This window comes from Pinus tabuliformis, chromosome 2_1 (genome assembly GCF_031772625.1).
Source record: "Pinus tabuliformis cultivar Carrire ecotype Pingquan chromosome 2_1, CPIR1, whole genome shotgun sequence".
Classification (NCBI taxonomy): domain Eukaryota; kingdom Viridiplantae; phylum Streptophyta; class Pinopsida; order Pinales; family Pinaceae; genus Pinus; species Pinus tabuliformis.
In genome coordinates this window covers 631153763-631181021 of record NC_142299.1, presented here as the reverse complement: position 1 = coordinate 631181021, position 27259 = coordinate 631153763, and the positions used below count along the sequence as shown (strand labels likewise).

Genomic DNA, 27259 nt, shown 5'->3' with positions numbered 1-27259 from the left:
CATATCTAAGGACATGTAAGTAAGGAACCTGTTCCAGATTTATTTATGCTCAGAATTTCAAGGTATTATGGCTGCATTGATGAGGGAACCATAGAGATTAAGCAGCCAGCACTTCCCATACATTACTGTTGATGAAAAAATGCTATAAGAAGGGAGTTGCCAATCTTAGCAGATGCCGAGAGAAAAAGGGAAGGTCTGGGTGAATTGATCACAATGAGATTATGTTGTGTGCTCAGCAAAGTTCCCTTAGCCAGAGAGATGGGGTACTGCATATTTGTTGTCATGCTTCTGCTATACGTGAAGGCAATTGCAAAATAGGCATGAACAAAGGCACCATCTATTGCAAGTGTACTTCTTGGTATGGCTCTGAGATTGCCTCACCTCAAGTGTGTAATTGGGATTTGAGGTGAAGTAGGATGTATAGTGCATGAAAATCATACCTGCAAGAAATCAACAAAGGAGTCATTACTTCAGTCAAAAAATCAAGTGGAAGCAAGAATTAAAATCCTTGTGATACTAAGATGTTTCCACAATTGTCAATTCCTTTGCATACTAAAGACATCAAGGAGCCAAGGTGGTAGCATGGAGGAGAAACGCAACCCAATTGAAGGCAGCCGTGGGTAAATTTGGATGCGCGGCGCATAAGCTAAGTGTCGCGACGCACTGGCCGTGCGCGGCGCATCGGGACATTTTTCACAAGGCATAATTTCACGGGCGCGGCGCATACAGCCCAAAGGCCTGAATTTGCACGAAATTTCCCCAGCTCAGACTTAGCATGGATTTTCTAGCTATAGGGCGTTCTCAAATAGCCCCAAGTAGTGCACCTTTGCAGATCTTCTTTACTACGCCTTGGATGCCCACAAAATCAATTCATGAGCTTGTTTTTCATAACCATAAGTTTGAGGAAACCGTGGCAATAAAAATTCCTGGAAACTATAGACGGTTGGGACGCAAAGCTACAGAATTCATTCATGTGCCCGAAATTCATTCCGAGATGCGAAGTGTTTGTACGAGAATTTATATGAAGGGTTTTGTTTAATCTCACACTCGGCGTTACTGAACCAAAAGAGCAGCGATGGATGACGCCGCCGCAGTTTGGAGGATCTGTTTGATATTCGAAGATCAAAATATGATAAGCAGGAGGTAGAGATCAGAGGGATTGGAGCAATGATGGATGATTGTAAAGCCGTACTTGAAGACTATAGCTGACATTGCAGTTGATATTTCTTTTACATTCCAGCCTCATCGCAGTTGCCCTCATGGCATTTTTCTTTCGATGGAGGGATTCACCTGGCCAATCCTCTCAACCTACATGTATTTTGAAGGACAAAGATATTGTTAGTGTGATTAAGAAGAGTGATGCATCTGAGAAAGATATCTTAACTAATGAGGGGCTTGAGAGTATAAAAGGGTCTGAAATAGATGGGAGGACTGCAATATTTTAACACACTATTTGTTGCCACTCTATCTGGTAGACCCGAAATGTTATCCCAACATACATCCCACGACATGTATCCAGGCATTAATTCAACATTACCCCTATGGAAACAGTCATTACATTATCTATTTGTGCAGGGAATTCCTCCTTAAAATTGAGCGTCCAAGAAGCTAATAATACTGAAGGATTTCTGAGCATCGTTAATGGAGAATATGGAGCTGGTGATTTCAAATGGCACGTGTCTGTTGCACTGGAAATCCTGTCTTGGCTCTTGATTCCCAATTGGTGTTGTATTTGCTATGACAAAAACGCGAAAGGAATTTACAGAGTGACACAGAGGCTTAATATTAAGGCCCTGGTGAATTTAATTGAAGAGACACCTTATGGACCTATTCTTAAATCTGATGATTATGATGATCAGACTGGGTTCCAGCCACCGTGGACTGAAGATGGGATGCCATTTCATTCACTGGCTGTGCCAGTGCAAACAAAATTTTAGTGGCCTACCAGCTTCTTTCGGAGCGCCAATCTTGATTTCAGAGACCTCAAAAGGATCAGGCAGGGAATGCACCTCGTCGATGAAACATTCTTTTCTCTCGAAGTTCTGAAAGCATAGCCATTTCTGGTGCCCTTCAACCGCCTTCTAAGCTCAACAGAATATGTATACGATGGATAAGCAGATCAGTCGATGAAATTCTTGGATTCGAGAGGAGAAATTCTTAAGAATTTACCCTCCTTTAGATGTGTGAAAATTGGGGATTATAGTGTGGTCATTATTGAATTGCATCACAAGAATAACAAGAAGCGCTTATAGCCTTTCTCAATACAAAAATCAGATAAATCCTGATGACAACATTGGTATAGATCAGTTCCAAAGACCTAGCGATGCCTCTGAAAATGAAAGGTTCTTGTCATTTGGGAAAAAAAGGGTTCGAGCCGTCGTGCTTTAGCATGCAGATACTTAATCTAGAGGAGAAATTGATGGAAGGTTCTCAGAGGAAGATGCCAAGGGTATTGTTGTGCAGATTTTGAGCATAGTTTCCTTTTGTCACCTTCAGGGTGTGTTGCATCGTGATTTAAAACCAGAGATGAAAGACTGAACGATATTGTAGGCAGTGCATATTATGTAGCACCAGAATTCCTTCACTAATCATATAGTATGGAAGCAGATGTATGGAGTATTGGTGTGATAACGTACATCTTACTATATGGTAGTCGACCTTTCTGGGCACACTCTGAATCAGGAATTTTTCGTGAAGTTTTGAGCACTGAACCTAATTTTGATGATGCACCATGGCCTTCTATCTCTCTTGAGGCTAAGGATTTTGTGAAAAGGCTTCTTAACAAAGATATACGCAAAAGAAATGAGTGCATCTCAGGCCCTTTCTCATCCATGGCTTTGTGGGAAACATGTAATTCCATTAGATATTTCAGTGTACAAACATGTTCAAGCTTATCTCCGCTGCTTACCATTCAAAGGTGCAGCTCTCAAGAATAAGGATTTGATGTGACCAAATGGTTCCAGGCACTGGTGAAATCATTAAGAGAGGATGAATTGGTGTACCTCAGAGCTCAGTTTAAGCTCCTGCAACCTGATAACGATGCAAGGATTTCTATAGAAAATTTTAAATCAGCGCTATTGAGAAATTCGACAGAGTCCATGAAAGAATCCAAGGTTCCAGATATGCTAAATTTGATGGATCTGTTGCTAATTACAAAAATTGGTTTCAAATGGCAAAAGAGAAGGTGAAAGGTTAAAAGTCCAAATAAATGAAGAATACCTGCGGCAGCCGAAAAATAGGAAACGATGGTCTATTTCTGACTTTAGTTACAATTTCAAGGGATTCACACCTACAGATGTCACTTTTTCAGATCCGAGCAAAATGTAATGCTGCTCCTTTAGTGATGGATGGCTTTTCATCTTCAGTTAGTAATGATTAAATCATCCCATATTCTGAATTGATTCATTTTTTGATAGAGGGAGTCTATTTATTATATAGAAAATTTTGGAAAAAGGGCCTGAGTTCTGAGAAAAAGTGTGGGAAGAAAAAACCCAGCACTATCACTGTACAGTTTTGACAGAGAAATAATTAAATGGTGCAGCTCTGATTTATAAGATCCTTGTGGTATGAGTTTTTGGCAATGTGTTTTTCTCTCTGTTTCATATGTATCATGTGTTGTTTTGCAGTCCATTCATAATTGTTTCCAGCTGAATACTTTCAAGTGAGAAAGGTAGAATTCAGTCATTGCTCTGCCTTAAGGAAGTGTTCAGTCTTTAAGTGTTTTCTTCTACCTGGAAATGATTCATACATTAATGCCCTTTTCAGCCTTCTTGAACAGTCTTTTCACCCCATTTAATTTCAATTCGATTGCTAAAATCTCATGCTTATCTCGCCTTATGAAATATCCTGTGCCTTTGGTTAAATCTCTGTTCATGCTGTCCTCGTCCCATACAACCCAACAACTTAGTCATTAAATTAAATATCCCTCATTCAAATTCATTTACTAGCCTAAAATCAATTCCCGTTTTAAGTCATCTCGCATCCTATTGCTCATTTTATCGAGATTGACCGGAGAGAGCCCTCTCTTGTCCTTGTAGGGCTAGCTACGAGGTTGAGCTTGGTTTGATGTTGCCTCGAATTTTGCCTTTTTCAGCCTGAGGCAGATTCGAGCGCTAACATAGTGGCGACCATACTGGGGAACGAAATGGTTTACTTGTAGATTGTTTTTCCCTAGTACATATCTCAAGTTCAGAGCTGATTGTTGATGGTGAACAACGATCAGACATAAGAAGACGCTGAAATCATTCACCTAGCGACTCCATTCACTGAAGAATCCATGCAATCAATCCTTCATGGTGACTCCACTGTGGAGGGATTAGTAGCTTTGAGATTTCTTAAGATGGATCGGATTGCAAGAAGATACGCTCCAATGAGCTGAGATCACATCCCAGGTTTTCCAAATAAAATGCCCAAGATAGATTGGTCAAAGAATTTGCCTGTGTTCAGAAATGTGGAAGGTAATGACACTGCTCTTCATCTGGTGAAATTTCACATTCACGTGCATAAATTAAAGATTGATTTTCCTGAAGACTGTTTGATGAAAATGTTTATGGCTACTCTGGAAAACGAAGCCCGATATTGGTATGAAAGTTTGCCACCTGCTTCCATTTATTGTCTAAAGGATTTTCATTCAATATTCTTTGAGAAGTATAAAGAATCTTATCCATCATTAAATCTAGTTCATGACTGTTGCAAACATGCTTCTACTTTTATTGAAAGCCTTGAAAAATATTATGAAGATGATAATTTCATGGATGATGAGATCATGGAAGCCCTGTATGAAAATCCCTTTTAGCAGCATAAAGACGATCATGAAAATTTGCAGCATGATCAAGATTGTAGTACTGTGGAAGATGAAAGAATTCTGCATCTTGACAGTCAACATGAATTATATGAAATAGATCAGTAGGTTGAAGAGTTCCATATGGCTGAAGGTGATGAAAGAAAAAGTGCCGGTTCAGATCTGTCAATAGAAGAAGACGGCATGCAAGTAAGTTCAGTTCTAATTGCAGAATGTGATAATGTCAGGATAGTTATTTCAGTTCTAGATTCAGATTGTGATGACGAAGAATGCCAAGTACGGAATCCTATGAAAGAGAAATTTGCTGTTGAAATCATCTGGGATGCAGAAGACACAGTTATGGATCCAAATGTTCTCAGTTCATTAGAATACAACCTTCATGAGGAGGTAATCCAGTCAGTGCATGAACAACAAAATGAGACCTTCGTTCAAGTAAGTGAAAAGGTTCCTTTGAATGAATCTTTAGTAGATGGTAGATGTCATTTGTGCTCTTCAAGAATCATATGAAGTTTCTCTTCTTATGATTAATGAATGTAATAAGGAACATGAAAACCTGGCTATCATATCATATGAGGAGGACCTACAGTACATTCACACCACAGAAGATCAAAACATTCAGGATTTCCATTCAGATTCCTCTTCATATGTTTCATGTGTTGAAATGTTTTTCCAAGAAGATATCTGCTCATCTACCTGTTTAGATTTTTTTGAAGCCCAGGAGCATACTTTTGCTGAAGTGCATGATGAAGGAAGATCAGAATTTGAAGCAAAGGACACCTTGTTTCTTCAACAGGAAGAAAATCTTCATGTTTTTCATGATCCAATGGCATATTTATTGCAGTCAGCAGTGAAAGTGTTTATTGCAGTGTTCAGTGATGAAGGAGATCATGGTCAACTATGTTTTTGGATGCCCAGTGATCAGTTTGTACTGTTGACCAGAAGATCTGATAGGAAAAATCAAGCAAGAAGGCATCTGCTTGATTGGTTACATTGGAATTTTGATATAGTTTGATCGCATATTAACTTTAAGTTTTAAGTTCAGGTCTTAGTGTTTTTGAGTACAGTTTGTCGAGTCAGTTTTTCAGTCATTTGAGATTTACAATTGAGTCGCTTTGGGTCCAGTTTCAATCAATAAATGCGTCAAAGTCTGTGTTGGTTGTCGAAATAATGGCTCCATAGCCCAATGGACAAAGGCACTGTCTGCTCACCCAAATATCTGCAGTTCTTGGCACCTCCACGGAGTGGCAGCTGCCATCCCAATTGGAGCCAATGTTAGACTCAGTCTTGTTAGTCCTCTGTCAGAGTCAAATTCACCAAGGTTCATTTCTCATCATTTGCAGTCATCAAATGCCATTTTGATAAAAAAGAGTCATTTTAATTCTTGAGTCCAGGGTTTTGTCTCCAGAAGTGTTCACTAACGCCTGCAGGCCAAAGAGAGCTTCAATAAGGTTTCACTTCAAGATTCACATTATTAATAATGCTGAAGGACATTTCTTCTTCAAAACTCTGATTTGAAGAAGAAATTATTAAGTTTGCTTAATACATGATTGATAAGATTTTACAAGTTCTTCAGGCAACCCTGCCCATCTTGCCAGGTTCAGCAACTCCTATCCCTACAAAGAATCTACAGAAAGGTCATCATTTTAATCAAGAAGGACACTAAAAAGAGCAAACTTCGATATTACCCATATGACATAAATTGAAACTATGAATGGCCTCCACAAACATGGAAAGACCCATCACTTGCAAGTGCAGAAACGGAAGGAGTCTAATTAGCTTATAGGAGGGCTGAAATATATTGTTTTCCACCAACACTAGGAGAGTCGAGTTATTTATCATTCAGGGGACCAGTTCCAAGAAGATTTGCTACCACCACCAACTAATATCAAAGTCAAATGTCCAGAGTTGAGGGCTTGCAGTAGCTGAGATTAAATATATGGTGGTTGTCATTTTCATATCTAAGGACATGTAAGTAAGGAACCTGTTCCAGATTTATTTATGCTCAGAATTTCAAGGTATTATGGCTGCATTGATGAGGGAACCATAGAGATTAAGCGGCCAACAGTTCCCATACATTACTGTTGATGCACAAATCCTATAAGAAGGGAGTTGCCAATCTTAGCAGATGCTGAGAGAAAAAGGGAAGGTCTGGGTGAATTGCTCACAATGACATATTACATTGTGTGCTCAGCAAAGTTCCCTTAGCCAGAGAGATGGGGTACTGCATATTTGTTGTCATGCTTCTGCTATACGTGTGGGCAATTGCAAAATAGGCCTGAACAGAGGCACCATCTATTACAAGTGCACTTCTTGGTATGGCTCTGAGATTGCCTTGCCTCAAGTGTGTAATTGGGATTTGGGGTGAAGCAGGATGTATAGTGCTTGAAAACCATACCTGCAAGAAATCAACAAAGGAGTCATTACTTCAGTCAAAAAATCAAGTGGAAGCAAGAATTAAAATCCTTGTGATACTAAGATGTTTCCACAATTGTCAATTCCTTTGCATACTAAAGACATCAAGGAGCCAAGGTGGTAACGTGGAGGAGCAACGCAACCCAATTGAAGGCAGCCGTGGGTAAATTTGGATGCGCGGCGCATAAGCTAAGTGTCGCGACGCACTGGGCACGCACGGCGCATCGGGACATTTTGCACAGGGCATAATTGCACGGTCGCGGCGCACTGTTGATGCGCGGCGCATACGCAATGCGGCGCGGCGCATATAGCCCAAAGGCCTGAATTTTTACGAAATTTCCCCAGCTCAGACTTAGCATGGATTTGCTAGCTATAGGGAATTCTCAAACAGCCCCAAGCAGTGCGCCTTTGCAGATCTTCTTTACTACGCCTTGGACGCCCACAAAATCAATTCATGAGATTGTTTTTTATAACCATAAGTTTGAGGAAACCGTGGCAATAAAAATTCCTGGAAACTATAGACGGTTGGGACGCAAAGCTACAAAATTCATTCATGTGCCCAGAATTCATTCCGAGATGCGAAGTGTTTGTACGAGAATTTATATGAAGGGTTTTGTTTAATCTCACACTAGACGTTACTGAACCAAAAGAGCAGCGATGGATGACGCCGCCGCAGTTCGGAGGATCTGTTTGATATTCGAAGATCAAAATATGATAAGCAGGAGGCAGAGATCAGAGGGATTGGAGCAATGCTGGATGATTGTAAAGCCGTACTTGAAGACTATAGATGACATTGTAGTTGATATTTCTTTTACATTCCAGCCTCATCGCAGTTGCCCTCATGGCATTTTTCTCTCGATGGAGGGATTCACCTGGCCAATCCTCTCAACCTACACGTATTTTGAAGGACAAATATATTGTTTGCGTGATTAAGAAGAGTGATGCATCTGAGAAAGATATCTTAACTAATGAGGGGCTTGAGAGTATAAAAGGGTCTGAAACAGATGGGAGGACTCAATATTTTAACACACTATTTGTTGCCACTCTATCTGGTAGACCCGCAATGTTATCCCAACATACATCCCACGACATGTCTTCAGGCATTAATTCAACATACCCCTATGGAAACAGTCATTACATTATCTATTTGTGCAGGGAATTCCTCCTTAAAATTGAGCGTCCAAGAAGCTAATAATACTGAAGGATTTTTGAGCATCGTTGATGGAGAATATGGAGTTGGTGATTTCAAATGGCACGTGTCTGTTGCGCTGGAAATCCTGTCTTGGCTCTTGATTCCCAATTGGTGTTGTATTTGCTGTGACAAAAACGCGGAAGGAATTTACAGAGCGACACAGAGGCTTAATATTAAGGCCCTGGTGAATTTAATTGAAGAGACACCTTATGGACCTATTCTTAAATCCGATGATTGTGATGATCAGACTGGGTTCCAGCCACCATGGACCTAAGACGGGACACCTTTTCATTCACTGGCTGTGCCAGTGCAAACAAAATTTTAGTGGCCTACCAGCTTCTTTCGGAGTGCCAATCTTGATTTCAGAGACCTCAAAAGGATCAGGCAGGGAATGCACCTCGTCGATGAAACATTCTTTTCTCTTGAAGTTCTGAAAGCATAGCCATTTCTGGTGCCCTTCAACCGCCTTCTCAGCTCAACAGAAGATGTATACGATGGATAAGCAGATCAGTCGATGAAATTCTTGTATTTGAGAGGAGAAATTCTTAGAATTTACCCTCCTTTAGATGTGCAAAAATTGGGGATTGCAGTGTGGTCGTTCTGGAATTGCATCACAAGAATAACAAGAAGCACTTATAGCCTTTCTCAATACGAAAATCAGATAAATCATGACGACAACATTGGTATAGATCAGTTCCAAAGACCTGGCGATGCCTCTGAAAACGAAAGGTTCTTGTCATTTGGGAAAACAAGGGTTCGAGCCGTCGTGCTTTAACATGCATATACTTGATCCAGAGGAGAAATTGATGGAAGGTTCTCAGAGGAATATTCCAAGGGTATTGTTGTGCAGATTTTGAGCGTAGTTGCCTTTTGTCACCTTCAGGGTGTGTTGCATCGTGATTTAAAACCAGAGATGAAAGACTGAACGATATTGTAGGCAGTGCATATTATGTAGCACCAGAAGTCCTTCACTAATCATATAGTATGGAAGCAAATGTATGGAGTATTGGTGTGATAACGTACATCTTACTATATGGTAGTTGATCTTTCTGGGCACACTCTAAATCAGGAATTTTTCGTGACGTTTTGAGCATTGAACCTAATTTTGATGATGCAACATGGCCTTCAATCTCTCCTGAGGCTAAGGATTTTGTGAAAAGGCTTCTTAACAAAGATATACGCAAAAGAATGAGTGTAGCTCAGGCCCTTTCTCATCCATGGCTTTGTGGGAAACATGTAATTCCATTAGATATTTCAGTGTACAAACATGTTAAAGCTTATCTCCGCTGCTTACCATTCAAACGTGCAGCTCTCAAGAATAAGGAGTTGATGTGACCAAATGGTTCCAGGCACTGGTGAAATCATTAAGAGAGGACGAATTGGTGTACCTCAGAGCTCAATTTATGCTCCTGCAACCTGATAACAATGCCAGGATTTCTCTAGAAAATTTTAAATCATCTCTAATGAGAAATTCGACATAGGCCATGAAAGAATCCAAGGTTCCAGATATACTAAATTTGATGGATCTGTTGCTAATTACAAAAATTGGTTTCAAGCAGCAAAATAGAAGGTGAAAGGTCAAAAGCCCAAATAATTGAAGAATACCTGCGGCAGCCGAAAAATAGGAAACGATGGTCTATTTCTGACTTCAGTTACAATTTCAAGGGATTCACACCTACAGATGTCACTTTTTCAGATCCGAGCAAAATGTAACACTGCTCCTTTAGCGATGGATGGCTTTTCATTTTCAGTTAGTAATGATTAAATCATCCCATATTCTGAATCGATTCATTTTTTGATAGAGGGAGTGTATTTATTATATAGAAAATTTTGGAGAAAGGGTCTAAGTTCTGAGAAAAAGTGTGGGAAGAAAAAACCCAGCACTATCACTGTACAGTTTTGACAGAGAAATAATTAAATGGTGCAGCTCTGATTTGTAAGATCCTTGCGATATGAGTTTTTGGCAATGTGTTTTTCTCTCTGTTTCATATGTATCATGTTTTGTTTTGAAGTCCATTCATGATTGTTTGCAGCTGAATACTTTCAAGTGAGAAAGGTAGAATTCAGTCATTGCTCTGCCTTAAGGAAGTGCTCAGTCGTTAAGTGTTTTCTTCTGCCTGGAAAGGATTCATACATTAATGCCCTTTTCAGCCTTCTTGAACAGTCTTTTCACCCCATTTAATTTCAATTCGATTGCTAAAATCTCATGCTTATCTCGCCTTATGAAATATCCTGTGCCTTTGGTTAAATCTCTGTTCATGCTGTCCTCGTCCCATACAACCCAACAACTTAGTCATTAAATTAAATATCCCTCATTCAAATTCATTTACTAGCCTAAAATCAGTTCCCGTTTTAAGTCATCTCGCATCCTATTGCTCATTTTATCGAGATTGACTGGAGAGAGCCCTCTCCTGTCCTCGTAAGGCTAGCTATGAGGCTGATCTTGGTTTGATGTTGCCTCGATTTTTTCCTTTTTCAGCCTGAGGCAGATTCGAGCACTAACAGAAGGTGTACGCAGGTTTGATTAACAGAAGTAGCGTATACACACATTTTTGGCTCAGCCAAGTAGCGTATACATTCTGATGCATGGTTTTTGAGGTTACAACTGGTTCTGAATGATGATGCAGGTTTCTGGGTTTAGCATAGTTCTAGTTTTAATGATCTGATTGTTCAGATTAACTGAATGTTGGTTGATGCAGTTTAAGTTTAAAATTTTTTGATGGGTCCAGTATGAAAATTGGAAGAAACATGGCCTTCAAATTGTGGTGTTGTGATCCAGGAGTATCCATTTTGAAAATTCATGAAACATGGCCTGGAGGAAGAAAGAAGGTCGTAGCCTTCTGTAGGTTGGCGCCTACGTACTAGTAAACGAATTGGCTAGTACAAGAGCTAGGGGGTTGCAGCTCCCTTCCAGTAAAAGCCAGAAAACGAGAGAAGGTTGTAGCCTTATGTAGGTGGGTGCTTGCGTACTGGTATGAGTTTGCACTAGTACAAGATTGTAAACAAATTTTCTTATTATTAAAAGAAGATAGAGACGACAACAACATAGGGTTTTCACCCACATTGGGTTTCCACCTTAAATCTTGGTGTTCGTGTGTGTTGCTTATGTGTGATTATTTATTTTGTTTTTACTGCACTGTCTAATAAGTTACTGATGTACTGGTTTAAGTTCAACACATGATAAACTATCTAAATCACAAGTTATTTGGATATACACTGGTTTCTCTAATCACAGTTGCATGTACACGCTAGTTCACTTCACTGAAGTAGCGTATATAAATTTGTTTGGGAAATAAAATTATTGATCTGATAATACTGATTCACCCCCCTCTCAGTATTATTTCCAACACCAAGTTCCATTCAACTAGAAGAACCTAATTTTGTCGAATGAGTTTTATTTTGAAATTGTGAGAGACTCAAGGAATTCATTGTTAAATATTTTTGAAGATGATGTTTTGACAAGGTAGTCGATATGTGCATGTGTGTTTAGATAAAGATAAATTTGCAGATGTCTATAAATGGATTGATATAGTCAGTGGGACAAGACGTTCAATGCAAGGGAGTAAAATTTGGAAAATAAAATTCATAAAGTGTATTCCTTCTAACTTTTTAACTCTAGTTATGTCCAATAGGTACCAATGGAGAGGGAATGGAGAATTGAATGCAAATTTAAAATTGGCAAGGTGTTTTTTATAGAATTTTGGCTACAAAAGAGGATAAGAAAATTCAAATTGAGATGGTCCTTTATTTTATGGATTTCTTGCATTGTATGTGGGCATGATACTATTCATTTTCCTTTGGTGCTAATTATTTCAGATGCTTCTTATGTTGCAACTGAAGGTATGAACACCTCTGCCAATGTGTTCTTTTGATGCATAGAAAAAACCTATATGAGCAAGCCTCTTTATTCCAGATGTAGGCTCTATCAATAAGTTCATTTTCAATTTGTTTGGTTACAAGCCATTGCTAGTTGAGTTAGGAGTCAAGACAACTTAGCAAGCAATGCATATTGATGCACACTGCACAATTACTGGTCAAAACTGTCCACTGAAGTATGACATGCAACTTTTTTTTATGGATAATGTTGGACAAGGCAACCATAAAAAAATTCAAATCTTTAATGTTGTGCATACAATTTGGATTTGTTTAGGAAATATTTCATGCATGATTCACTAGTTATTGCTATAATGTTAAAAAGGGAAATTTACTTGCATATTCATTATATTCACTTCTTGGCGGTGTTTGAGTGGCAAGAGAACTTAGTTATGGATGGCCTTATCAGAATAATGTCTTTTCAAACTGAAGCCAAGGAAATCTCTAAAATGGAGTAAAAACAAAATAGTCCATGGAAATGTTATAATAAGTTATATTACATGACAACATGATAACTCTTTAAAACATGCATTTTCCTTATCACCATGTATGTACTTTGTCATCATTTATGATTAGAGATTTGTAACATCTTTGCAAGTTTCTATTGTAGTGGCTAGGATAGTGCGAAAGAAATGTTGGGAGGAATATGGCTATATATTTGCATTATATACAAAAAACCCATCCAACTTGATAGTTTCAATTTGGAATATGTATTTATCCCCAAGGTGATTAATAAGTGGATTTTTCCTAGTTTTAATAATAACTTTGTTTGAGAATTTGTTTCTCCCCGTAGTTTCAACCATCAGTTGAATATGAAAAAATGGTTGCTTGTGGATCCCTCTTGTTATGATTGTCTGTATGATGCCTTCTTAATTGCAAAATTACTAAGTCACAATGGCATATCCCTTGTTGAGAACTACATATGCATTGAAAAAACATTTCTTTGGGCATCTTGCAGGTCATACAAGGGTCATTTAGATTAATCGCAAGATCTTATTACAGAGGAGAAGCTGGAGCATTATTGGTTTACGACATCACAAGTTATTTTACTCTAGATATATGGTGACCTTTTCAAAACAAATTGTTTAGGGAAAGTTCTTTCAATTCATTTAGTAGAAGTGAAAAAAATACTTCAAAATATGTTCTAAGTATGCTCTTTGTTGGCCTGCCATTTTTTTATACTAAATGAGGAATTTTCGTTGGAATTTTCACAGGAAGCATCAAGGATCCATAAAAGATCTGGATTTGAAAAGATACTAGTTGTGAAGGTAACTTTTCCCTAGGCTGACCCCTATGTTTATGAGGATATAACATACATACTTGGCATAGTTTGAACAAATTCGGGTAGCAGTTATGAAATTTATACGTGGGAAATAGAGAAAGGAAACTTGAGTGATTTTGGGAGAAAATTAAATCCTACATTTACTCAATTTGTCCAAGAAATGAAAACTTCGCACTATGTTGATGATGTTATGTATCAACTGGATAGAGGATTGTTTGCTTATTCTTCTCGGCGAACTAGACTTCACCAAATGTCTTCAAGATCCACATATCAATCTTACTTTTCAGTGACATCAAATGATTCTCCCTCATGGAAGGTAATGTTCATGTGCATCTTTGGAGGAAAAATCCTACCCAGGCCAAGTGATGGGAAGCTAAGGTATGTGGGGAACGAGACCCACATAATAAATGTGAATAAGGATATTATCTACGAGGAACTTATGCACAAGATTAGAGAAATGTATGGCCTGGCTCTTGTTCTGAAGTATCGGCTACCTAGTGAGGATATTGATACTCTTGTTTCCATTACCTCTGAGGAGGATCTTGATAATATGATGGATGAATACAACAAACTAGAAGATAATGATGGATCTTCTAGAACCTTAATCTTTCTATTCATTTCAGTTGAGCAGGATCTTTCTAATTTGATGCACTAGTTGATAGAAGGAATTTAGAGTAGCTATATGTTCATGTTGTCAATGGAATACCTGGAACTGGCTTCAGAAAGAATTTAGACAACATGAGAAGTATCCCATTGCAACATTCATAGAATTTGGTTGGGCTTAATGTCACAGAGAATCAGAGCATTATTCAAATATCTCAAGAAGGTTGCCTTGATACATTGGTACCTCAATTTTCCAAAGATGATGCAAATACTGCAAATCTACCATGTATAATACCACACTTTTCAAAGTCACTTATATCTAATGCTTTTTTTGCAACCAAGTCACCTACTCTTCCACCACCACCCTGTACTCTGCCAGTTCACATACAACAATCTGAAGTAGCAGAGACTTCTATCCACATTCTTCTTGATAAAGGTTTAAAGGTTGCTTTTTAATCATAATGTTAGGTATGTCTTATGTTACAAATAAATTGAATTAATTCTTAGAGCTATGTGCGCTGATCTATGTAGTTTCTACTTTCATATGCCATATGCCATTTTTACTTCATGGTTGTGCTGTGTTGTGGCTTGGTGTTTAGCTAGCCCCTTAAGAGACTTTTGTAAAATATTTTTTTAGTGGAAAAGCCTTATATTAATTTTCTATGAGAAATACATCAAAGTTTCCTAATAGATATCCCTTCCAAGTTCCATTCAACTAGAAGAACCTGATTTTGTGTATGAGTTTTATTCTGAAAGCATGAGACACTCAAGGAATTCATTGGTAAATCTTTTTGAACATGATGTTTTGACAAGTCATTCATTATGTGCATGCATGTTTAGATAAATATAGATTTTCTGATGTCTAGAAATAACCTGATATAATAAGTGGGGCAAGGCATTCAATGCAAGGGAGTAAAATTTGGAAAATAAAATTCCTAAAGTGTTTTCCTTCTAACATTTTAACTATACTAATGTTCAATAGGTACCAATGGAGAGGGAATGGAAAATTGAATACAAATTTCAAATTGGCAATGTGCTTTTTATAACATTTTGGTTACAGAAGAGGATGAGCAAATGTAAATTGAACTGGACCTTTATTCTATGGATTTCTTGCATTGAATGTGGGCATTATACTATTTATTTTCCTATAGTGTTAATTCTTTCAGATGCTTCTTATGTTGCACTTAAAGGTTTGAACAACTCTTCCAATGTGTTCTTTTGATGCATAGAAAAAACACATATGAGTAGGCCTCTTTATTCCAGATGTAGGCCCTATCAATAATTTCATTTTAAATTTGTTTGGTTACATGCCATTGTTGGCTGTGTTAGGAGTTAAGACAACTTAGTAAGGAATTTTTCTTGTTACAAGTCATTCCTGAGTTAGGATTCAGGACAACTTTGCAAGCAATTCATATTGATGCACATTGTAGAATTACTGGTCAAAATTGTCCACTGAAGTATGACATGCAACTTTTCTTTATGGATAATGTTGGATAAGGAAACCATCAAAAATTAAAAGCTTCAACATTGCAAATACAATTTAGCTCTGTTTAGAAAATTTTGAATGCATGATTCACTAGTTCTTGCTATAGTGTTAAAAAGGGAAATTTGCTTGCATATTCATAATTCACTTCTTGGAAGTGTTTGAGTGAAAAGAGAACTTAGCTATGGATGGCCTTATCAGAAGAATGTCTTTGCAAATTGAAGCCAAGGAAATATCTAGAATGGAGTGAAAAAAAAATAGTACATGGAAATGTTACAATAAGTTATATTGCATGACAACTTGATAACTCTTTAAAACATACATTTTCCTTATCACCAAGTATGTACTTTGTCATTGTTTATGATTAGAGATTTATAACATCTTTGCCAGTTTTTGTTGTAGTGGGTAGGATAGTGCGAAAGAAAAGTTGGGAGGAATATTGCTATATATTTTCATTATACACAACAAATCCATCCAACTTGATAGTTTCAGTTTGGAATATATATTTATCCCCAAGGTGATTAATAAGTGAATTTTTCCTAGTTTTAATAATAACTTTGTTTGAGAATTTTTTTCTCCATGCAATTTCAACCATCAGTTGAATATGCAAAAATGGTTGCTTGTGGACCCCCCTTGTCATGATTTCCTATATGATGCTTACTTAACTGCAAGCTTCCTAATTCACAATGGTATATCCCATGTTGAGAACTACATATGCATTGACAAAAAATTTCTTTGGGCATCCTGCAGGCCAAGCAAGAGTCATTTCAATCTATCACAAGATCTTATCACAAAGTAGAAGTTGGAACGTTAATGGTTTATGACATCGAAAGGTATTTTTCTCTAGATTTATGATGACTTTTTCAAAACAAATTGTTTATGGAAAGTTCTTGCAATTCATTCAGTAGAAGTGAAAAACTTACTTTAAAATATGTGTTATAGTATGCTCTATGTTGGACGACCATTTTTTTATACTAAATGATAAATTTTCTCTGGAATTTTCACATGAAGCATCAAGGATCCATAAGGGTTCTAGATATGGAAAGGTATTATTTCCAAAGGTAAATTTTCCTCAGGTTAACCCCTATGTTTACGAGGATATAACATAAATGCTTGGCATAGGTCGAACAAATTCGGGTAGCAATTCTGAAATTTCTATGTGGGAAATGGAAAAAGGCACCTTGTGTCATTTTGGGAGCAACTTGAATCCTACATATGCTCAATCTATCCAAGAAATTCAAATTTCCTACTATTTTGATGATGACATGCATCATCTCGATGGAGGATTGGTTTCTCATTCTTCTCAGAAAACTAGACATCAACAAATGTCTTCATACTCCACATACCAATCTTACCTTTCAGGGACATCAATTGATTCTCCCTCATGGAAGGTAATGTTCATGTGCATATTTGGAGGAACAATACTACCCAGGCCAACTGATGGCAAGCTCAGGTATGTGGGGGGTGAGACCCTCATCATTAATCTGAATAAGGATATTAGCTATGAGGAACTTATGTGCAAGATTAGAGACATTTATGGTCTAGCTTTATTATGAAGTAACAACTACTTGATGAGGATCTTGATGCTCTTGTTTCCATTACTGCTGAGGAGGATCTTGATAATATGATAAAATAATACAACAAAATAGAATACAAAGATGGATCTTATAGACTCTTAATATTTCTCTTCATTGTAGTTGACCATGATCTTTCCAATTTGATGCACTAGTTGATAGAAGGAATTCATAGCAGCTATATGTTCATGTTGTCAATGGAATCCCTGGGATTGACTTCAAAAGGCATTCAGACAACATATGAAGTATCTCGTTGCAACATTCATAGAATTTGGTTGGGATGGATGTCACAGAGAATCAAAGCATGACCCAAAGAGATCAAGAAGGTTGTCTTGATACATTGCTACCTCAATTTTCCAAAGATTGTGCGAATACTGCAAAAATTCCATGTATGATACCACACTTTTCAAAATGACCTATATCTACTACTTTTGAAACCAAGTCACCTACTCTTCCACCACCATCCTCTACTCTACCAATTCATGTCCATCAATCTGAAGTAGTTGAGACTTCAATCCACATTCTTCCTGATAAAGGCTTACAGGTTGATTGTTAATCATAATGTACAATTATGTCTTATGTTATAAAGAAAATGAATTAATTCATGGAGCCATGTGTGCCTATCTATGCAGTTTCTACTTTCGTTTGTAATTTTACCTTCATGGTTGTGTTGTGTTTTGGCTTGGTGTGTAGCCAACCCCTTAAGCGACTTCTGCGAAATAATTTTTTTTGGTGGAAAAGATTTATAGAAATTTTCTATGAGAAATAGATTGAACTTTTATAATAGATATCCCTTCCAATTTCCATTCAACTCGAAGAAATGGATTTTCTCAAATGAGTTTTATTATGAAAGTGTGAGACACTCAAGGAATTCATTGGTAAATATTTTCGAATATGATATGTTGACAAGTGAGTCAGTATGTGCATGTGTGTTTAGTTGATGTCTATAAATGGCCTGATATAGTTAATGGGACAAGACATTCAATGCAAGGGAGTAAAATATAGAAAATAAATTGCCTAAAGTGTATTCCTTCTATCTTTCTAACTCTACTTATGTTGAATAGGTACCAATGGAGAGGGAATGGAAAATTGAATACAAATTTCTAATTGGCAAGGTGATTTTTATAGCATTTTGGTTACAGAAGAGGATAAGAAAATGCAAATTGAATTGGTCCTTTTTTATGAATTCCTTGCATTGTAAGTGGGCATGATACTATTCATTTTCCTTTTCTGCTAATGATTTTAGATGCTTCCTATGTTGCACCTGAAGGTCTGAACACCTTTGCCAATGTGTTCTTTTGATGTATAAGAAAAACCTATATGAGCTTGCTTCCTTATTCCAGATGTAGGCTCTATCAATAAGTTTATTTTCAATTTGTTTGGTTACAAGCCATTGCTGGATAAGTTAGAAGTCAGGACAACTTAGTAAGGAATTTGTCTTGTTACAAGCCATTCCTGAGTTAGGAGTCAGGAAAACTTAGCAAGCAATGCATATTGATTCACATTGCACAATTAATGTTCAAAACTGTCCACTGAAGTATGACATGCAACATTTGTTTATGGTTAATGTGGGACAAGGTAACCATAAAAAATTAAAAGCTTCAACATTGTGTATACAATCTGGATCTGTTTAGGAAATATTGCATGCATGATTCAATATTTTTTACTATAATGTTAAAAATGGCAATTTACTTGCATATTCATTATATTCACTTCTTGGCTGTGTTTGAGTGGCAAGAGAACTTAGCTATGGATGGCCTTATCAAAAGAATGTCTTTGCAAACTAAAGCCAAGGAAATATCCATAGTGGAGTGAAAACAAAATAGTCCATGGCACTGTTACAATAATTTATATTGCATGAAAACCTGATAACTCTTTAATACATACATTTTCATTATCACCAAGTATTTATTTTGTTGTTGTTTATGATTAGAGATTTATAACATCTTTTCCAGTTTCTGTTGTAATGGGTAGGATAGTGCGAAAGAAAATTTGGAAGGAATATCACTATATATTTGCATTATACACAAAAAATCCATCAAACTTGATAGTTTTAGTTTGGAATATATATTTATCCACAAGGTGATTAATAAGTGAATTTTTAATAGCTGTAATAATAATTACTTTGTTTGACAATTTTTTTCTCCCTGCAGTTTCAACCATCAGTTAAATACACAAAAATGGTTTCTTGTGGGTCCCCATTGTCATGATTTTATGTATGATTCCTTATTAACTACAAGATTACTAAGTCACAATGGCACATCCCTTGTTGAGAACTACATATGCATTGACAAAACATTTCTTTAGGCATCTTGCAGGTTGGACAAGAGTCATTTTGATCTATCACAATATCTTATTATAGAGGAGCAACTGGAGTGTTACTGGTTTATGACATCACAAGGTATTTTTCTCTAGATTTATGGTGACTATTTCAAAACAAATTGTTTAGGGAAAGTTCTTTCAATTAATTTAGTAGAAGTGAAAATCATACTTTAAAATATTTGCTATACTATGCTTTGTGTTGGGCTGCCTTTTTTTTTATATATTAAATGATGAATTTGCTCTCGAATTTTCACAGGAAGCATCAAGGATCCAAAAGGGATCTATATTTGGAAAGGTACCAGTTATGAAGGTAAAGTTTCCTGAGGAAAACCCTTATTTTAATGAGGATATAACATACATACTTGGCATAGGTTGAACAAATTTGGGAAGAAATTCTGAAATTTCTAAGTGGGAAACAAACAAATGCAACTTTAGTGATTTTGGGAGCAACTTGAATCCTGCATATGATCAATATGTCTAGGAAATGCAAACTTCACAATGGTATGTATCAACTTGATAGAGGATTGGTTACTCATTCTTCTCAGCAAAAAAGACTTCAACAAATTTCTTCATACTCCACATATAATTCTTATCTTTTAGGGACATCAAATGATTCTCCCTCATGGAAGGTAATGTTCGTGTGAATATTTGGAGGAACAATCCTACCCAAGCCAGGTGATGGGAAGATCAGGTTAGTGGGGGACTAGACCCACATCATCAATGTGAATAAGGATATTATCTATAAGGAAGTTATGCACAAAATTAGAGACATTTATGGTGTGGATCTTATTCTAAAGTATCAAATACGTCATGAGGATCCTAATGCTCTTGTTTTCATTACCTCTGAGGATGATCTTGATAATATGATGGAAGAATGCAAAAAACTATAAGACAATGATGGATCTTCTAGACTCTTAATATTTCTCTTCGTTGCAGTTGACCAAGATCTTGCCAATTTGATGCACTAGTTGATAGCAGGAATTTAGAGCAGCTATATGTTCATGTTGTCAATGGAATCCATGCAATTGCCTTCATAAAACATTCCCACAGCATGGGAAGTATCCCATGCAACATTCATAGAATTTGGTTGGGCTGGATATCACAGAGAATCATAGCATTACTCAAAGAGCTCAAGAAGGTTGTCTTGATACATTTCTACCCCAGTTTTCTGGAAAAAGTGCGAATACTTCAAATCCGCCTTGTATGATACCACTCTTTTCAAAGCTAATTATATGTACTGCTTATTTTGCAACCAATTCACCTACTCTTCCACCACCATCCTCTACTCTACTAGTTCATGTCTAGCAATTTGAAGTAGCAGAGACTTCTATCCACATTCTTCTTGCTAAAGGTTTACAGGTTGATTGTTAATAATTTTGTACAACTATGTATTATGTTATAAAGAAATTGAATTAATTCATGGATCCATGTGCGCTGATCTATGTAGTTTCTACTTTCATTTTCCATTTTCCCTTCATGGCCGTGTTGTGTTGTGGCTTGGTGTTTAGCGAACCCCTCAAGCGAATTTTGTGAAATAATTTTTTCTGGTGGAAAATCCTTATAGCAATTTTCTATGAGAAATATAGTGAAATTTTATAATACATATCCCTTCCAAGCCTCCATTCAACTGGGAGAACTTGATTTTGTCGAATGAATTTTATTATGAAAATGTGAGACACTCAAGGAATTCATTGGTAAATATTTTTGAAGATGATGTTTTGACAAGTCAGTCAGTTTGTGCATGTGTGTTTAGATAACGATAAATTTGTTGATGTCTAGAAATGACCTGATATAGTGAGTGGGACAAGTCATTCAATGCAAGGGAGTAAAATTTGGAAAATAAAATGCCTAAAGTGTATTCCTTCTAACTTTCTAACTCTACATATGTTTAATAAGTACCAGTGGAGAAGGAATGGCCCAAATTGGATACAAATTTCAAATTGGCAAGGTTCTTTTTATAACATTTTAGTTACAAAAGAGGATGAGCAAATGCAAATTGAACTAGTCCTTTATTTTATGGATTCCTTGCATTGTAAGTGGGCATGATACTATTCATTTTCATCTGGTGCTAATGCTTTCAGATGCTTCTAATGTTGCACTTGAAGGTCTAAACACCTCTACCAATGTGTTCTTTTGATGCATATAAAAAACCTATGTGAGCAGGCCTCTTTATTCCAGATGTAGGCTCTATCAATAAGTCCATTTTCAATTTGTTTGGCTAAAAGCCATTGCTCACTTATTGCTCACTTAGTAAGGAATTTTTCTTGTTACAAGCCATTTCTGAGTTAGGAGTCAGGAAAACTTAGCAAGCAATGCATAGTGATGCACATTGCACAATTACTAGTCAAAACTGTCCACTGAAGGACGACACGTAACTTTTCTCTATGGATAATGGTGAACAAGGAAACCATAAAAAAATTAAAAGCTTCAACATTGTTCATACAATTTGGATCTATTTAGGAAATATTGCATGCGTGATTCACTAGTTCTTTCTATAATGTTAAAAAGGAAAATTTACTTGCATATTCATTATATTCACTTCTTGGCGGTGTTTGAGTGGCAAGAGAACTTAGCTATGGATGGACTGATCATAAGAATGTCTTTGCAAACTAAATCCAAGGAAATATCTAGAATGGAATGTAATCAAAATAGTCCATGGCAATGTTACAGTAAGTTATATTGCATGACAACCTGATAACCCTTTAAAACATACATTTTCGTTATCACCAAGTATGTACTTTTTCATCGTTTATGATTAGAGATTTATAGAGTCTTTGCCAATTTCTATTGTAGTGGGTAGGATAGTGCGAAAAAAAGTTGGGAGGATTATTGCTATATATTTTCATTATACACAACAAATCCATCCAAATTTATAGTTGTAGTTTGGAATATATTTTTATCCGCAAGGTGATTAATAAGTGATTTTTTCCTAGTTTTAATAATAACTTTGTTTGAGAAAATTTTTCTCCCTGCAGTTTCAACCATCAGTTGAATATGCAAAAATTCTTTCTTATGGGTCCCCCTTATCGTGATTGCCTATATGATGCATTCTTAACTACAAGCTTACTAAGTCCCAATGGCATATCCCTTGTTGAGAACTACATATGGATTGACAAAACATTTCTTTGGGAATCTTGCAGGCTCGATGAGAGTTATTTTGATCTATCACAAGATGTTATTACAGAGGAGTAGTTGGAGTGTTACTGGTTTATGACATCACAAGGTATTTTTCTCTAGATTTATGGTGACTTTTTCAAAACAAATTGTTTAGGTAAAGCTATTTCAATTCATTTAGTAAAAGTGAAAAACATACTTTAAAATATGTGCTATAGTATGCTCTATTTTGCGATGCCATTTTTTTTTTATACTTGGAAGTCTTGTATTCAGTTACTGCGTTTAAAAATATACCATCATTGTAGATAAAATAACATATATTAACTCTTATTTTGATATTCCATCTTCCATTAAGTTAAAATTTTGAACCAATATTTGTCTTTAAGACTATTTCATGATAATGAAAGGATGAAACCATTGTTGGATTTCCTTTGAGTACACAAATACCACAACCATGTAATTTTTCTTTCCTTGGTTAATATATTACATCATTTTGTTTGATAGTTGATTCATTATTTTTCTATGCACAATAAATCTCTATTAAATAGCAGAGAAGGATGGCTTGCCTATTTTAGAGATATATAACATGAATTGATTAAAAGTTCACATGGCTATTTTGATTCTCATCTTTCTATTTCATTTATTTAGAGAAAAATATATATTCAAATACAAACTCAACTCAAATCAAACTAAAATATAGAATCCTAATTATGAAGATGTTTCTCTTGCAATGACATTATTTTTTTAAATTATACTTGAATTTCACTGATCATAACCTGAATTTATATATTGCTTTTAACAACAAATTGACATCATGTTAAACATAATAATATACCATTAAGTATGACCTGTATGATTAAAATAATATCACCTTTAGCCTCAACATGTGGCAGAGTAATTTATGAGGTGTGAAGTTTTATTAGAGGCACTGTTTGTTTATTTGTTTTGGCTAGAGAAGGGTTTTATTTTAGTTTTATGTGACTTTCAATTTATGATTTGTAGGATGTTGAGAAATGAGAAAGAATAATGTGTGACATTTATCTTTCAGAAATTGATGCTGAATGAAAGGATATGGAGTTTAACCAAACTACAGTCTGCTTTGGTAAAGGAAGAGGAACATATTAAAAATATGCCTCAGAATACACCATATACAGAGTTTGAAGACAAGTAATATATGGTTTTTTGTTTTGCAGATATGTTTTTTTTAATCCAGGATATCACAACAAGAGAAATATTGATATTGTAGGAATTGTTTGAGGAACTCATTGAGGTCAATTTTTGTGATGTCCTATTTGATTGATACCTTCTCATGGCAGAAATGTTTTAAATATGAATTAGTATGTTCTTGAAACAATTCAGATTCAAAGTTTATAGATATAAAAGATTAAAAAAAATGTCGATTCCTTCGTTTGATTGTTACTTGACTCTGGTGTGGGCATATTACAGGAAATGGGATTAGAAAGAGGATGGGGAGACAATGCATAACATATATTGGATATGATTCATTTGATGTTGGAAATCCTTTAGGCACCTGAGTCATCGACTTTGGAAATGTTTCTAGTATGGATTCTTATGGTTTTTAATGTTGTGATTCTTTCACCTCATGGTTATTTTGGGCAAGAATCAAGAATGCCAAACAAGACACTATATATTTGGGAGGAATATCGCTATATATTTTCATTATACACAACAAATCCATCCAACTTGATAGTTTTAGTTTGGAATATATATGTATCCGCAAGGTGATTAATAAGTGAATTTTCCTAGTTGTAATAATAACTTTGTTTGACAATTTTTTTCTTCCTGTAGTTTCAACCATCAGTTGAATACACAAAAATGGTTGCTTGTGGGTCCCCCTTGTCGTGATTATATGTATGCTGCCATCTTAACTACAAGCTCACTAAGTCACAATGGCATATCCCTTGTTGAGAACTACATATGCATTGATAAAGCATTTCTTTGGGCATCTTGCAAGCTGGACAAAAGTCATTTTGATCTATCACAAGATCTTATTACAGAGAAGCAGTTGGAGCATTACTGGTTTATGACATCACAAGGTATTTTTCTCTAGATTTATGGTGACTTTTTCAAAACAAATTGTTTAGGTAGAGTTCTTTCATTTCATTTAGTAGAAGTGAAAAACAAAGTTTAAAATATTTGCTATAGTATGCTCTGTGTTGGGATGCCATTTTTTGTATGCTAAATGACGATGTTTCTCTGGAATTTTCACAGGAAGCATCAAAGATCTAGAAGGGATCTAGATTTGGAAACGTACCAGTTCCGAAGGTAAATTTTCCTGAGGCTAACCCCTATTTTAATAAGGATATAAGATACATACTTGATATAGGTCGAACAAATTCAGGTAGCAATTCTGAAATTTATACGTGGGAAACAAACAAAGGAAACTTGAGTGGTTTTGGGAGAAACTTGAATCCTAAATATGTTCAATCTATCTAGGAAATGCAAACTTCATAATGGAATGTATCAAATTGATAGAGGATTGGTTACTCATTCTTCTCGGCAAACAAGACTTCAACAAATTTCTTCATACTCCACATTTAACTCTTACCTTTTAGGGACATCAAATGATTCTCCCTCATGGAAGGTAATGTTCATGTGCATATTTGGAGGAAAAATCCTACCTAGGCCAAGTAATGGGAAGCTCAAGTTAGTGGGGGGCGAGACCCGCATCATCAATGTGAATAAGGATATTATCTATGAGGAACTTATGCACAAAATTAGAGACATTTATGGCTTGGATCTTATTCTGAAGTATCATCTACCTTGTGAGTATCTTGATGCTCTTGTTTTCATTACCTATGAGGATGATCTTGATAATATGATGGAAGAATACAACAAACTAGAAGACAATGATGGATCTTCTAGAATCTTAATCTTTCTCTTCATTGCAGTTGACTAAGATCTTGCCAATTTGATGCACTAGTTGATAGAAGGAATTTAGAGCAATTATATGTTCATGTTGTCAATGGAATCCCTGGAATTGGCTTCAGAAAGAATTCAAACAACATGGGAAGTATCCCATTGCAACATTCATAGAATTTGGTTGGGCTAGATGTCACAAAGAATCAAAGCATTACTCAAAGAGCTCAAGAAGGTTGTCTTGATACATTTCTACCTCAATTTTCCAAAGATGGTGTGAGTATTGTAAATATTCCATGTATGATACCACACTTTTCAAAGGTAATTATATCTACTACTTCTTTTACAACCAAGTCACCTAATCTTCCACCACCATCCTCTACTATGCTAGTTCATGTCTAGAAATCTGAAGTAGCAGAGACTTCTATCCACATTCTTCCTGATAAAGGCTTACATGTTGATTGTTAATAATTTTGTACAACTATGTCTTATGTTATAAATAAATTGAATTAATTCATGGAGCCATGTCCACTGATCTATGTAGTTTCTCATTTCGTTTTCCATTTTCCCTTCATGGTCATGTTGTGTCGTGGCTTGGTGTTTAGCTAGCCCCTCAAGTGACTTTTGTGAAATATTTTTTTTTTGGTGGATAAGGCTTATAGCAATTTTCTATGAGAAATAGTGTGAAATTTTCTAATAGATATCCCTTCCAAGCCTCCATTCAACTAGAAGAATCTAATTTTGTTGAATGCATTTTATTTTGGAAGCATGAGACACTCAAGGAATTCATTGGTAAATATTTTTGAAGATGATGTTTTGACAAGTCAGTCAGTTTGTGCATGTGTGTTTAGATAAAGATAAATTTGTTGATGTCTAGAAATGACCTGATATAGTCAGTGGGACAAAACATTCAATGCAAGGGAGTAAAATTTGGAAAATAAAATGCCTAAAGTGTATTCCTTCTAACTTTCTAACTCTACTTATGTTTAATAGGTACCAATGGGGAGGGAATGGCAAATTGAATACAAATTTCAAATTGGCAAGGTTCTTTTTATAGCATTTTGGTTACAAAAGAGGATGAGAAAATGCAAATTGAACTGGTCCTTTATTTTATGGATTTCTTGCATTGTAAGTGGGCATGATACTATTCATTTTCCTCTAGTGCTAATGCTTTCAAATGCTTCTAATGTTGCACCTAAAGGTCTGAACACCTTCGTTAATGTGTTATTTTGATGCATAGAAAAAATCTATATGAGCATGCTTCTTTATTCTAGATGTAGGCTCTATCAATAAGTTCATTTTCAATTTGTTTGGTTACAAGCCATTGCTGGATGAGTTAGGAATCATGACAACTTAGTAAGGAATTTGTCTTGTTACAAGGATTTTCTGAGTTAGGAGTCAGGACAACTTAGCAAAGCAATGCATATTGATGCACATTGCACAATTACTGGTTGAAATTGTCCACTGAAGTATAACATGCAACTTTTCTCTATGGATAATGGTGGACAAGGAAAGCATAAAAAAATTAAAAGCTTCAACATTGTTCATACAATTTGGATTTGTTTAAGAAATATTGCATGCATGATTCACTAGTTCTTTCTATAATGTTAAAAGGGACAATTTACTTGCATATTCATTATATTCACTTCTTGGCGGTGTTTGAGTGGCAAGAGAACTTAGCTATGGATGGAATTATCAGAAGAATGTCTTTGCAAACTGAAGG

General features: G+C 36.0%; 2 pseudogenes; both read left to right on the top strand.

The window, feature by feature from the left end:
* The first annotated feature begins 1075 nt into the window (after positions 1-1075).
* Positions 1076-3188, top strand: LOC149202141 (CDPK-related kinase 3-like; annotated as a pseudogene).
* Positions 3189-4924: 1736 nt separating this feature from the next.
* On the top strand, positions 4925-9979 carry LOC149202140 (CDPK-related kinase 3-like; annotated as a pseudogene).
* The last annotated feature ends 17280 nt before the right edge of the window (positions 9980-27259 follow it).